The following is a 15,326-nucleotide window of genomic DNA, read 5'->3' on the forward strand; positions in this document are numbered from 1 at the left end:
CACTTAGTGATTCAGGAACAGCTTCCTCCCCTCTGCCATCCAATTCCTAAATGGACATTGAGCCCATGAACACTACCTCACTACTTTTTTATTTCTGTTTTTGCACTACTTATTTAAACTTGATTATTTAATAGACATATATATACTTACAGTAGTTCAGATTTTTTTCTCTATATTTATTTATCATACAATTTCATTGAACTGCTGCTGTAAAGTTAAAAGTTAACAACTTTCACAACATATGCCGATGATATTCAGCCTGATTCTGATGGAATACTCTTACTTTATCGAGATGAGTGCAGCCCTACAAAATGCCCAATGTGCCCAGTTTCAAATAGGTCAAAAGAAATCTTAGAAATTAGCAGCCCATCCCATCCATTACCCAAAATATTTATCCCTCATTATATTTAGTAATGTTTTAGCCTTTCCTTGCTTCAAATTTCAAAGTAAAATTTATTATCAGAGTACATACACATCACCTCCTACAACCCTGAGATTCTTTTTCTGTGGGCATACTTGGCAAATCTATAGAACAGTAACTGTAAACAGGATCTGTAACCTGCAAACATCAGGAACTGTAAAATGTCAACAAATTGCAAATGCAGATATAAATAAATAGCAATAAATAATGAGTACGAAATAAAAGAGTCCTTAAATGAGTGTAGATATCCCCTTTTGTTCAAGAACCTGATGGCTGGGGGGTATAACTACTCCTGAACCCGGTGGTGTGAGCCCTGAGGGACTTGTACCATCTACATGATGGCAGCAGCGAGCAAAGAGCACGGTGAGGATGTTTGGTGATGGATGCTGCTTCTTATGACAGTATTTCAAGTAGATGTGCTCAATGGTTGGGAGGGTTTTATCCATGATGTACTGGGCCGAATCCACTTCCTTTTGTAGGATTTTCCACTCAAAGGCATTGGTATTCCCATACCATTTGCTTTAAGAAGACCACTATCATTCCGGTGCCTAAGAAGAACAATGTAAGTTGCTATTGCATTGTTGGCTACAACGCAGAGTATACCAAATGCACTGCATTTAGGATGTTAACACCCTATCACCCAACCTGTGACCTCAGCCAAAATAGAGGATGGCACAATGGAAACATCGTTGTCTCGAGTTTCCCCTATAACTCAGAATTATTCTATATTACTGGTTTCTCATAATCATTGAGTTTAACTCTCAAAATTCCCCACACAATGGCATTATGCAGGTCCCCAACAGAAAGACTGCTGTGGTTTAATAAAACAACTAATTGTCACCTTCATGTGGCAAATGAAGAATGGGCAATAAATGTTGTCTGCCAATAATGTCCATGTCCCAAGAAGTGAATGAATATAATGTTATAATGGAATATTGTGTCATTCTGTTGTAATATTTGTGTATCCTACAATGGATTCCTATCACATGGGGAGGTAAGTTATGACTTCTGTGACAATGCTTTAATATTTACTTCTATTCTTCATTGACTTGATAACCAAGATGGGAATGAATCCAAAACATTGGGTTGTGAGGTGAGGGGTAAAATTTGATTCCTGGGTACGTGCTTTCTTTCATTAGCACCGTAGAATTACTTGTATACCAACCTGTGTAATTATAAAGTCTACTGAAACATGTCATACTCTTTTTCACTTTTGACTATCACATTTTGTCTTAATGACATCTTCTGATTTTGCACTGTAGTATATTTACAATCAGAATTTAATTACTTCAAAGGGCTACATTAGTTAAAATTAATTTCTTCAAAATTAGTTAACAATAATTTATTTTTCAAAATTCTAATCATATTTCTTCATGTTGAATTCCCACTTATGTACAGCGCACTAATTTAGGTGAGCTGTGTGCTTTGTTCAAGTGAAATAAAACATACATATTGTTCAGTTCCCATGGAAACTCAAACTGCTGCCAAAACAGCCATAGGCCTAACAATCAGTAGCAATAAGACAAAGAGGCTGTTGGATATTGAAACCCAATAATCTTTTAACGTACATAAGAATGATAGAGATTAGTTAGCTATCTAGAAGGGCTTAGTGCACAGAAACTGTTGAATGAAAATACCTTTCTTTTCAACTTGGTTTGATAGATCAACATAAATTTATTCTAATCTCAGAAAGGACTTAAGAACAGGTAAACATAAAAAAAGACAAAGCCTCATAATGATTGAGTTCTGAGCAAGCTATAGGGATAGAAAGAAACTATAAAAGGACCGAATCTTCCGTATGCAATAAATTGTACCTCCATCTCTCTGTTACCTAATCTGCCTGTGTACATATAAGTTTATGATTTTCTTTTTGAGAATATGAAAAAATTAACAACACATCTTAGTAAATTCTAATGCAAGACATTACATTTTATTTAAACCTAGTTCTGGATAAATTACAATAACAGTATATTTCAATTGATTTATTACAATGAGAGATGTTATTGTATTTTAATTTACCCCAGTCTGTATGATGTTTTGCAAGTTATCCATGAATTTCCTTAGGCTTATTTATTCTGAGAAACGTTGAGTATTTTTCAAAATGCTCAATCACCTAGTGGCACTTATATCCACAGTAATGAAGTGTTTTGAGAGGCTGTTGTTGAAGCATATCAGCTCCTGTCTGAATGGTGACTTGGATCTGCTCCAATTCACCTACCAAAGCAACAGGTCTACAGTACATGCTATCTCGTTGCTCCTTCACACAACCCTGGAACATCTGGACAGCAAAATGCATACAACAGGATACTCTTATTGATTACAGCGCAGCCTTTAACATAATCAAAACTAATCAGTAAGCTACAACACCTGCTCTCAGTACCTCCTTGTGCAATTCGATCCTGGATTTCAACTCTTGTAGGCCTCAGCTGGATCAGATTGGCAAAAACATCTCCACCTTCTCTATCAGCACAGGAACACCACAGAGATGTGTACCTCGTCCCCTGCTCTATTTGTTTTACGCCTACGACTGTGTGGCTAAGCACAGCTCCAACACCATATGCAAGTTTGCTGATGACACCACTGTTGTGGGCTGTACCAAAGGTGGTGATGAACCAGCAGTCAGGAGGGAGATTGAAAGCTTGGCTGAGTGGTGTCATAACAATAACCTCTCACTCAATGTTAATAAGACCACGAAGAGGGAAATCAGACGTCCGTGAGACAGTAATCATCGGAGGATCAGAAGTGGAGAGGGTCAGTAACTTCAAATTTCTGGGTGTCACTATCTCAGAGGACCTGTTCTGGACCCATCATATAAATATAGTAGCAATGAAAGCACAACAGTAACTCTTCCTCCTTATGAATCTGCGGAGATTCGGCATGTCATCAAAAACCTTGGCAAACTTCTATAGATATGAGGTGGAAACTGTGCTGACCGGCTGCATTACGGCCTGGTATGGGAACACAACACCAATCCCTTTGACAGTAAAATCCCACACAAGGTAATGGTTTCAGCCCAGTACATCATGAGTAAGACACTCCCAAATACTGAGCACATCTACATGAAATGTAGAAAAGCAGCATCCATCATCAAAGATCCTCACCACCCAGGCCATGCTCTTTTCTCGCTGCTGTCATCAGATAGAAGGTACAAGTGCCTCCGGACTCGCATCACCAGGTTCAAGAACAGCTACAACCACTTAACCACTTGGATGAAAGGGGAAAACTGCACTCATTTAAGGACTCTTTTATCTTGTTATTTCATGCTCATTATTTATTTCTATTTATTTATATCTGCATTTGCAGTTTGTTTACTGTTCACAGTTCTTGATGTTTACAGTTTACAGATCCTGTTTACAGTTACTGTTCTATAGATTTGCTAAGTATGCCCACAGAAAAAGAATCTCAGAGTACGTACTGGTGTACATATGTGGTGACTCTAATAATGTAGTCTGAACTTTGAAAATGGTAACCCTTACATGAATCAAAATGGATGTTTTTAAATAAAATTAATCTTTGTGATGTTTGGACTATGTATTTTTGACCATAATTTCTAAGACCCATTCTAAGATTTTATGATCTATTCTAAGATTTCTAAAATTTTCTTCTTTTCCTGCTCTCAGCTATTCAGAGTTCTCAATTTCCAATTAAAAAAATGAGTACTCTGACAACAATGGCAGCTAGTACACCAGTTCAGTACTTTCATTGTATTGCACACAAATGTAAATTGTGGGAAAATTTCGTTAACACACTTTTGATTCAATAGAAACACACATTTACTTAAATAAGTAATTATGCAGTACGGCAAATAGACGTGTCATTTCTTTAACATGTTATTTATTATGTGAAATAGCCTATGATGGGCATATTCTGACCATTGACGTACATTATATGTTGTATAAGGTGGAGGTTGCCTGTTACACCACTGGCGTTCAGAGCAGCAATGAAGGGCCTCCATCTCGGGCTGTGTTCAGGGCTTCCTTCATCATGTCAGTAGCTTCCTCTCAGTTTTCACTACTGTCAGTTATGCAAGACCCGGGTGGAGACCCAGGAATACCGTTGCACTCAGATGTAGAACGATTCTTTATTGCTGTTTCCATAACAACTTTGTTTTACCAGTCAGGGTCGTTAGCCTTGAGCTGAACCCCCGAACCTGGCAGACTGGCGGACCACTCTTAGTCTGTCCTCTATGCTTTGACTGGATTGCCATGGGTGATGCTACCAAGAGCCAAAGCATAAAGCCAACAAAGCTCTCCAAAACATGACAAGGTTGCGGACCTCTTGGAAGTATATTGTATTTCACTTTATGTGAAAAGCACTAAGTAAATGTATATGTTTTTATATGTTGCATGCATAAATTTATTTAGTGCTTTTCACAACCTCAGGGCATTCCAAGACTTATACATCAAAAAAAATTCCAGTGTTGGAACAGTGGAAATATCAAAATCAATTCAGTGATAAGCAAAAGAAGACATTGTCAAAAATTTCATAATTTCACAGTTTTACATTGCTGTTGTTATAAATGTCCAACACGTAATACTGACTCTACAATACTTTGGGAACTTCTGACAGAAACAGTTCTTTCTTCTTTCTTATACTGTGTATAAATATTCTCAGCCACATTGTTAACAAACAACAAATATGTAAAACTCACCCAGTACTTTGATATATTATTGCCATGGTTACAATTCTTTTCACGGCTGGGTATAACTCTTGACAGGCTTTCAGAAGTTAGTCCAGGTTCAATCCTGAACACAGGTGCCTCTGTGTCAATGTTTCACATTCTCTCTGTGACTGTGTGGGAGACCTCAATTACCTCCACATCCCAAAGGTATGGTGATAGGCCGACTGCCCACTTCAGTTTGCCCCTTAGTGTCAGTTAATGAAAAGCAAAGAAGCTGAAAGAGGAATTGATGAGCAAGTGCAAGGGACAAGAAGTGGCTAAGCTGCAAACAGAATGGAAAAAGTAAAATGGAACTCCTGGGATTTGACATGGACTTGAATGGGATAAATTGTCTCCTTCTATGACTCATTATGGAATCATAGAGACGTAGAGTTAAACAGATCGTTTGGCCCAACTCATGCAAACTGACCCAAGTGTCTACCTGAGTTATTTCCATTGTCTGAGTTTGACCCAAATCCATCTAGGCTTTGTTCCAATCCGGATGTTCTAATTATAACAAGGAAAAAGGCTGCTGGAGAAATAAACAAATTAATGCACCTGATTACTTACTTATTGACATACAGCATGGGATAGGCCCTTCCAGCCCATCCAGCCACGCCGCGCAGTGACCCCCGATTTAATCCTAGCCCAGTCACCCTACAACTTACAATGACCAATTCATCTTTCAAGCATTAAGTCTTTGGATTGCGGCAGGAAACCCACACTATCACAGGAAGAGCACACAAGCTGTAAGGCAGCTGCAGGAATTGAACCCGGGTCGCCTGTACTGTAAAGCGTGGTGCTAACCACTACGCTACCGTCCATGTGATGAGATGATTACATAGGAAATGTCCACAAAGCTAAGTGAAAACCTACTCAAGACAAAGGTGGCCGCCCTAGCTAGTTTCCTTGTTTGAGTTCTTTTTGCATTCCCAAATCCTTTACAGCTCATCCTGAGACCATTGGCCCTTTCCACTTGGACTTCTCAAACCTTGCTATGCTTCCTGATCAATATAGGACATTATCAGTAGACTATCATCCTTGTGATGAATTGCTGCTTTCTTTACCCTTGAGTCTACAGTGCAGCTATAGATAGCTCTGCCCTTTGTTTCAATATTTAATCTTACTACAGATATTTCCCCCTACTCACCATTCCCTCAACTTTTCTTAATGTTTTGTTTATCTCTAACTTTTCTCAGTTCAGATGAAAGGTTGTTGCCCTAAACATTATTTACACTCGGGGCAACTTTATTCGGTACCTCCTGTACCTCATAAAGTAGCCACGGAGTAGATGTTCATGGTCTTCTGCTGCTGTAGCCCATCCACTTCATGGTTCAACACGTTGTGCATTCAGAAGTGCTCTTCTGCACATTACTGTTTTAACTTGTGGTAATTTGAGTTACTGGCCTCCCTGTTAGCTTGAACCAGTCCATCCATTCTCCTCTGGCCTCTCTCAGTTACAAGGTGTCTTTGCCCACAGAACTGTCACTCACTTGATATTTTCTGTTCATCGCACCATCTTCTGTAAACTCTAAAGATCGTTGTGCATGACTATCCCAAGGGATCAGCAGTTTCTGAGATACTCAAACCATCCCGTCTGGCACCAACAATCAACCTACAGTCGATGTCACTAAGATCACATCTCTCTCCATTCTCCCCACGTTTTGTCTGAAGAACAACTGAATCTCTCAACCATGTCTGCATTCTTTTATGCATTGAGTTCCTGACACAAGATTGGCAGATTAGGTATGTGCATTAATGAGCTGGTGTACCTAATAAAGTGGCCACTGTGTATATTTCTCTTGTTACGTATGTTAACAGACTAGTGAAGTATTTGCAGAATTTTCTGTTTTTACTTCAAGTTTATTCATGATTTTTTGGCGACCCACTTTCTGCGCAGGCGAACCGGCTCACAAATAGCCAGCGTGTGGGGAGAGACTTTGGTAATGCACCTCTGACGTCATTTCCGCCTGGAGAGGGCAGGCGCTAGGGATTAAATGCCAGCGCCGCTAAGTTTGAATAAACTAGTCTCAAAATGACTTACTGACTGCGTATCGTTATTTCAGCGCTGTGTGTAGCACATCGCTACATTGGTGACCCCGACGGTCCAAACGAGATTTGGACCAAAGATGACCGACTCTTCATCTGTTCACGCAGTTTCGCTAAAACTGCCAACTTTCTGGACGCTGTGACCACGCGTGTGGTTTAGCCAAGCAGAAGCCCAGTTCCAGATTCGGCAAATATCTTCTGATTCCACGTGTTATTATCACGTGGTGAGCGCCCTTGACCAGGAGACGGCCGCCCAGGTTGCGGATTTCATACAGTCGCCCTCGGAAGAAGGCAAATATGAAGCATTCAAAGTGCTGCTCATTGGGACCGTTGGCCTCTCACAGCATGAGCGGGGTGCCCGCCTGCTTCACCTGGACGGTTTGGGAGACAGGCTGCCGTCAGCATTGATGAAGGAGATGCTGGCCCTGGCTGACGGACACAAGCCCTGTCTCATGTTCGAGCATGCGTTCCTAGAGCAACTGCCCGAGGACATACATCTGCTGCTGGCCGATGCAGATTTCAGCGACCCCCGGAAGGTGGCGGCCCGGGCAGACGTGCTGTGGAAAGCCAAGAGGGAGAGCGTGGCGTCCGTCGGTCAGATTACCAGGCCACGCGCCCAACAGCAGACCAGACCAGGATTGGCAGGGGGGCGCAGACAACACAGAGGCAGGAGTGAGGAGGCCAGTGAACAGTGGTGTTTCTACCACCAGCGGTGGGGCACAAAAGCCAGCCGTTGTCACCTGCCCTGCAGGGGCCAGGGCCAGGGCCAGCTGCCGCTAATGACTATGGCGGCTGGCCACCATAGAAGCCTCTTGTACTTCTGGGACAAACAGTCAGGACGCCGCTTCTTGGTCAACACTGGAGCAGAAATCAGCGTCTTGCCCCCGATGGGGTACGACACCCGCAACAGGAAGCCAGGACCCACCCCGAGGGCCGCAAACGGCAGCACGATACGGACCTATGGCACCCGCACAGTGCAGCTGCAGTTCGGCGCCAGCCGGTTCACGTGGGACTTCACACTGGCCGCCGTGGCCCAACCACTCCTGGGGGTGGACTTCTTGCAAGCTCACGGCCTGCTGGTCGACTTGCAAGGGAAAAGACTGGTACATGCCGAGACTTTCCAGACGTTCTCCCTGGGTGAAGCCAAGTTACTGGCCCCACACCTGGACTCCATCACGCTGTCGGACAACGAATTCACCAGAATCCTGGTGGACTTTCCATTGATTCTGGCACCGCAGTTCACGACAGCCATGCCCAGACATGGGGTTCAGCACCACATCCCAACCCAGAGACCACCCCTTCACGCCTGCGCATGAAGGCTCCCCCCGGAAAAGCTCCACCTGGCGAAGGAGGAGTTCAAGAGGATGGAGGAATTGGGGATTGTACGGAGGTCTGACAGCCCATGGGCCTCCCCCCTGCACATGGTGCCCAAAGCAGCTGGGGGTTGGAGACCATGCGGCGACTACCGCAGACTGAACGAGGCTACAACTCCAGACTGCTACCCCGTGCCACACAGACGTTCCAGCGGATGCAGTGGGACGCGACCTGGACTTTGCGTTCATCTATTTGGACGACATCCTTATAGCCAGCTGTAGTCGCCAGGAGCATCTGTCCCACCTCCGCCAGCTCTACTCCCGCCTGAGTGATTTCGGCCTCACGATCAAAACCCGGCCAAATTCCAGTTCGGTCTCGATACCATCGACTTTCTGGGCCACAGGATTACCAAAGACGGGGCAACACCTCTGCCCGCCAAGGTAGACGCGATCTGCCACTTTGCCCGGCCCAACACGGTCAAAGGCCTACAGGAGTTCGTTGGTATGGTGAACTTCTACCACCGTTTCCTCCCCTCAGCAGCCCGTATCATGCGCCCTTTGTACACCCTGATGTCGGGTAAAGGCAAGGACATTACTTGGGACGAGGAGGCCGTGGCCGCTTTCGTTAAAGCCAAGGAAGCCTTGGCAGATGCCGCGATGCTGGTGCACCCCAGAACGGACATTCCGACCACCCTCATGGTGGATGCATCCGACACAGCAGTCGGTGGGGTGCTGGAGCAGCTCATCGAGAGGCGCTGGCAACCCTTGGCGTTCTTCAGCAAGCACCTACGACCACCCGAACTCAAGTACAGTGCTTTCAACCGGGAGCTGTTGGCACTGTATCTGGCAATCTGGCATTTCAGGTACTTCTTCGAAGGCAGGCCGTTCACCGCGTTCACGGACCACAAACCTTTGACCTTCGCGTTCACGAAGGTGTCCGATCCCTGGTCGGCTTGCCAACTGCGACATCTGCCCTACATCTCCGAGTACACGACGGACATCCAGCATGTCTCGGGAAAGGACAACGTCATGGCGGACACACTCTCCAGACCAGCTGTCCAGGCCCTGTCCCTGGGGGTGGACTATGCAGCACTGGGGGAGGCGCAGCAGGCAGACGACGAGATGCCCAGCTACAGGGCCGCAGTCTCAGGTTTGTAGCTGCAGGACTTTCTCGTAGGCCCAGGTGAGAGGACCCTCCTGTGCAACGTGGCTACTGGCCAACCTCGCCCCATCGTCCCGGCAGCCTGGAGGTGGTGAGTTTTCGACTCTATACACGGTTTGGCGCACCCATCTATCAGGACAACCGTCCGGCTGGTCTCCAGCAAGTTCGCGTGGCAAGGACTTTGCAAGCAGGTCAGTGAATGGGCCAGAACGTGCGCGCAGTGCCAAACAGCCAAGGTGCAGTGGCACACTAAAGCCCCGCCACAGCAGTTCGAACCCACCCACTGGAGGTTCGACCACATTCATGTGGATATCGTGGGCCCCCTACCAGTGTCCCGAGGAGTGCGTTACCTCCTAACTACGGTAGACCAGTTCATGAGGTGGCCAGAGGCAGTCCCGCTAACCGACACATCTGCCGATTCCTGCACCCGAGCACTGGTTGCAACCTGGGTAGCACGCTTTGGGGTACCAGCCCACATTACCTCCGACAGAGGTGCCCAGTTCACCTCCAGCCAGTGGTCGGCTGTGGCCAGCCTGTTGGGAACGCAGCTACACCACACAACTGCCTACCACCCACAGTCGAGCGGACTAGTAGAACGCTTCCACCGTCACTTGAAGTCGGCTCTCATGGCCCGCCTGAGAGGACCTAACTGGGTGGACGAGCTTCCCTGGGTCCTGCTTGGAATTTGCACAGCGCCCAAAGAGGATCTGCACGCTTCGTCGGCCGAGTTGGTGTACGGCGCGCCCCTGGCCGTCTCGGGAGAGTTCATACCAGCCCCAAGGGGGCAAGAGGAAGAACCCGCAGCAGTCCTGGACAGGCTACGCGAAAGGCTCAGCAACCTGGCCCCCGTGCCGACTTCACAGCACGGACGGACCCCGACCCATGTACCCAAAGACCTGCAGAACTGTAAGTTTGTGTTTGTACAAAGGGGCAGACACCGGGCACCACTACAGCGGCCGTACGAGGGACCGTTCAAGATGATCAACAACAACGGGTCCACGTACGTTCTGGACATTGGGGGGAAAGAGGAGGTTTTCACGGTGGACCGACTCAAACCAGCCCACGTGGACTTGGCGCAGCCGGTTGAGGTTCAGGTACCGCGGCGCAGAGACAGACCTCCCAAACAGAGGCTGATCCAGACTGTGGACATTGGGGGGGGGGGGTGTATCGCCGGTTCTGGGGGGGGTGTTATGTGGCGACCCACTTTCTGTGCAGGCGAACCGGCTCACAAATAGCCAGCACGCAGGGGGGAGACTTTGGTAATGCACCTCTGACGTAATTTCCGCCCGGAGAGGACGGGCGCTAGGGATTAAATGTCAGTGCCGCGAAGTTTGAATAAACTAGTCTCGAAATGACTTACCGACTGCGTGTCATTATTTCAGCGCTGTGTATAGCACATCGCTACAATTTGACATTTATTCAATAGTTGTCTAAAGGACAATTAAAACTGAGACTCTGCCACATTCAGAAGATAGCAAAAATGATTAAAATGTTCCAATGTGTATCAACTTCACCTGGTTGAGATGTTTAACTGAGTGGAATTCATTGGAAGGGAGTAATAAAATTTGGATAGTACCTGGCTATGATAGTCTTGCAGAATTTTACTTTCTTAAAGATAGCAGAAATTCAACATCAGGCAACAGGAAGTGGCTTCATTTGGGCAGCTTAAGCATTTTGTTTTCACTCATATCCTATTCCAGCTATGATACATGCAAGAGTTTGGTTAGCAGACTGCAGGATGAGTTGTGCTAATGCAACAGAAGTTGATGCTTCCATCCTAGCCACATTAATGTCCTGCTGCCACTGCAGCATTGCTCAGCATTTGAAGCAGTGGTTTAGCTAGAGCAGTAGAGTGTGGAAATTACAGATCATCAAAAGACAGAAAAACAACTTTCTGGGTTTAGTAATGCTATAGTTTATGAAGACTTCAATCATGCCTTGACAACTTCACTTTGACACCCATACAGCAAGAGCTCCAGGCAATTACTCACATTTCCTCTACTAAAACTTTCATGTTAAACTGTCATGTTAATTGATTATGCTTTCTTGCCTTCTGCCAATAATATAACCTTATCTGCAAGGTCTGTGACCTTCATCTCTCTCCACCCCCTTCACAAGCTCCCTCCAAGTTGCAATTCAAAAAGTCTTCATAAAGTTGTTGGAGGCCATAAGCATTTAGTAGCAGTCTAAAATGTATCCCTCCTTTCTAATTATTAAGATGTGTAAAACCAACGGATTCAAGTTTAGAAATGTGACCCAGCTGGTTACATAATGTGTCATTACCAATCAAATTACTTCTTATGCTTTAATAATTCAGAGTATCTCTTTAAGGAATTAAGGTTTATTAACACAGAATTCTAGAGTGATAAACCAGTTTTACATTTTTCTCATATTTTATCAGATGCATTTAACAGGATTCTAAATACAGTGGATTCTGGTTAACTGGGCCATAAGTTGATTGGGGCAGCCGCATATTTGGGACGACTCTTAAAGACCAAAAACAAATTGAGAAAATAGCTGGGGTTCCCTTCGTTTATTTGGGGCGGGAGACTGTTGCGAACATTTTCGAACCAGCATCATGCACATCGTGTGGCTGTCAGACACTACACCATGCATAGAGCAACCAGTTTTTTAATGAATGTTACCTTTGGTCACACAGGACACTCCCCTCTCCCCTGTGGCTCCAAGCAGCTGTTTGCGTGTGGCCACACCTTGGTACACAGCTTCAACTGGAGAACTAAACTGGGTGCGGGTAGCTGGTGCGTCTCATACTTAGGGATATACTTGTCCTAGCTCTAGCAGACTGGGTGGATGAGATCTATAGTGAGATTCAAAGACCAGGAAGACATTTCTGCAATGCTATGTTGAGAGTGCAGGATACGACAAGGCACAGAAGAAGTCAAGGTCCCACTGGACCCGGGTTCTGACCTCGGGAGAATGGAACTGCCCCAGTGCAGCAGCTTTTCCACTTTAAAAGCACTCCCGCACAAATTTACTGTCATCGTCAGATATGACAGACAACCACCATTAGTATTGGTAGTGTTCTAAATTGTTCTGTATTTCATTTAAATACAAAATTTGTTGCTTGGTTAAATGGTAGCCTGTCTTTTTTTCACCTTTTTAACCAATTGACTAATTGTGCAGCCGCTTAATTGTGCTAAAAAGTACTGGTCCCTGTGTCCCCATTAACTGGACTACGTTGTATCAATACCCTTAAATGTTCTTTTCATTAACAGCTCACACTCATAACAAAACGGTACTGAACAGTCAGCCAACCTCACACCATAGAACGACATAGCTGTGTGTAAGTTGTATGGGCTGTTCTTTTAAATTTGATAAAAGCACATCAAATTGGCTCCTGGCATTTATCCCATCTATACTGTTGAAGTATAATTCGAGAAACTAGCAGAGGACTACTGAAGCAGTAACAAATAAGGAGAAAAGTTGTGTAAACTATAAAGAAATATACTGTAAAAGCAGTTTGGAGGAGCATCTGTGAAGAGGAGAGCAAAGATAAAGCTGGTCTCAGGACACGAGAATTAATAAGGAAAATACATAAGCATTTAAATCAAATCAAATTCAAGTTTAATTATCATTCAATCATATATGAACACAACTGAATGAAACAGTGTTCCTCTGTGGCTAAGGTGCAAAACGTACACAGCACATTTAAAAGAACAAGCAAAAACACAGTCACACAAAAAAAATATATGTAGCACATGTCCTGCAAATTGATTGTACAGTTCCTATCCAGCCTGTCATTCCACCGACTGAACACTGGAGGGCAGCACTGACGGGGGAGGCCGGCACTAACTTGAGCACAGGACTAGTTCTCAACTGCTACAACCAAAATCACGCAACTGCCCTGCTGTCTGTCGCACCACCAGTCAAGGGAAACAGTCCAACAGGGTCTTGCCATCACAAGAAAAACACCCAAGGCAATCACCCACGATTACAAGCATTTCAGTCCATTGTAAGTCATCCCCACAATTGCCAAGGTCCTTTTCACTGATGAAAACTGAAGCAAATTATTTATTAAGTACCTTTGTTTCAACATTCACCAGTGAAAAGGACCTTGGCAATTGTGGGGATGACTTAAACTGGATTGAAACACTTGAGCGTATAGACATTAAGAAAATGTGCTGGAGCTTCTGAAGGTATTAAGTTAGATAAGTTGCTGGGATTGGATGAGTATACCCCAAGATACAATGGAAAGCAAGGGAGGAGATTGCTGAGCCTCTGGCAATGATCTTTGCATCACAATAGGGATGGGAGAGGTGCTGGAGGATTGGAAGGTTGCAAACATTGTTCTCTTGTTCAAGAAAGTGTGGTGAACTACATATACCTGTCTGGACACGCCCCCCCGCCCCCCCCCCTCCCCGCTGACTGCTCCTGTGGCTCCTCCCACAGACCCCTGTATAAAGGCGATCGGAGGCACTGCTCCTCCCTCAGTCTCCAAGATGTTGTGTGGTGGGCTCTTGCTGCTGACGGTGCTTTCTTCCAGCTAATAAAAGCCTATCTCGACTCACGTCTCCGAGAGTTATTGATGGTGCATCAGAAAGGGAGTAGAGAAAACCCAGGAAATTATAGACCAGCAAGTAATGAGGCATGGAATCCAAAGAGACTTTGCCTTGTGGATCCAGAAATGGCTTGCCCACAGAAGGCAAAGGGTGGTTGTGGATGGTTCGTATTCTGCATGGAGGTCGGTGACCAGTGGTGTTCCGCAGGGATCTGTTTTGGGACCCCTCCTCTTTGTGATTTTTATAAATGACCTGGATGAGGAAGTAGAAAGGTGGGTTAGTAAGTTTGCTGACGACACAAAGGTTGGTGCTGTGGATCGTTTGGAGGGTTTGTCAGAGGTTACAGCGGGACAACGATAGGATGCAGAACTGGGCTGAGGAATGGCAGATGGACTTCAACCCAGATAAATGTGAAGTGGTTCATTTTGGTAGGTCAAATATGATGGCAGAGTATAATATTAATGGTAAGGCTCTTGGCAGTATGGAGGATCAGCAAGATCTTGGAGTCTGTATCCATAGGACACTCAAAAGCTGCAGCACAGGTTGACAGTTTTGTTAAGAAGTCATATGGTGTGTTGGACCATACCTTGTTCATCAACTGTGGGACTGAGTTCAAGAGGCGTGAGGTAATGTTCCAGCTATATAAGACCTTAGTTAGACCCCACTTGGAGTACTGTGTTCAGTTCTGGTCACCTCATTACAGGAACGATGTGGATACAATAGAGAGAGTGCAGAGGAAATGTACCTGTCAGAGGATGTTGCCCTGACTGGAGAGCATGACTTATAAGAATAGTTGAGTGAACTTGCCCTTTTCTCCTTGGAACAATGGAGGATGAGAGGTGACCTGATAGAGGTGTATAAGATGATGAGAGGCATTGATCATGTGAATCGCCAGAGGTTTTTTCTCAGGGCTGAAATAGCTAATGTGAGCAGGCATAGTTTTAAGGTGTTTGGAAGTAGGTACAAGGGGGATGTTAGAGGCAAGTTTTTCACACACAGAGTGGTGGGTGCATGGAATGCACTGCCATCAACAGTGGTAGAGATGGATACAATAGGGTCTTTTAAAAGGCTCTTAGATAGGTACATGGAGATTCGAAAAATAGAGGACTATGCGGTAGGGAAATTCTAGGCAGCTTCTGGAGTAGGTTACATGGTTGGCACAGCATTATGGGCCAAAGGGCCTTTAATTTGCTGTAGATTT

This window comes from Hemitrygon akajei, chromosome 15 (assembly GCF_048418815.1).
Source record: "Hemitrygon akajei chromosome 15, sHemAka1.3, whole genome shotgun sequence".
NCBI classification, from domain to species: Eukaryota; Metazoa; Chordata; class Chondrichthyes; order Myliobatiformes; family Dasyatidae; genus Hemitrygon; species Hemitrygon akajei.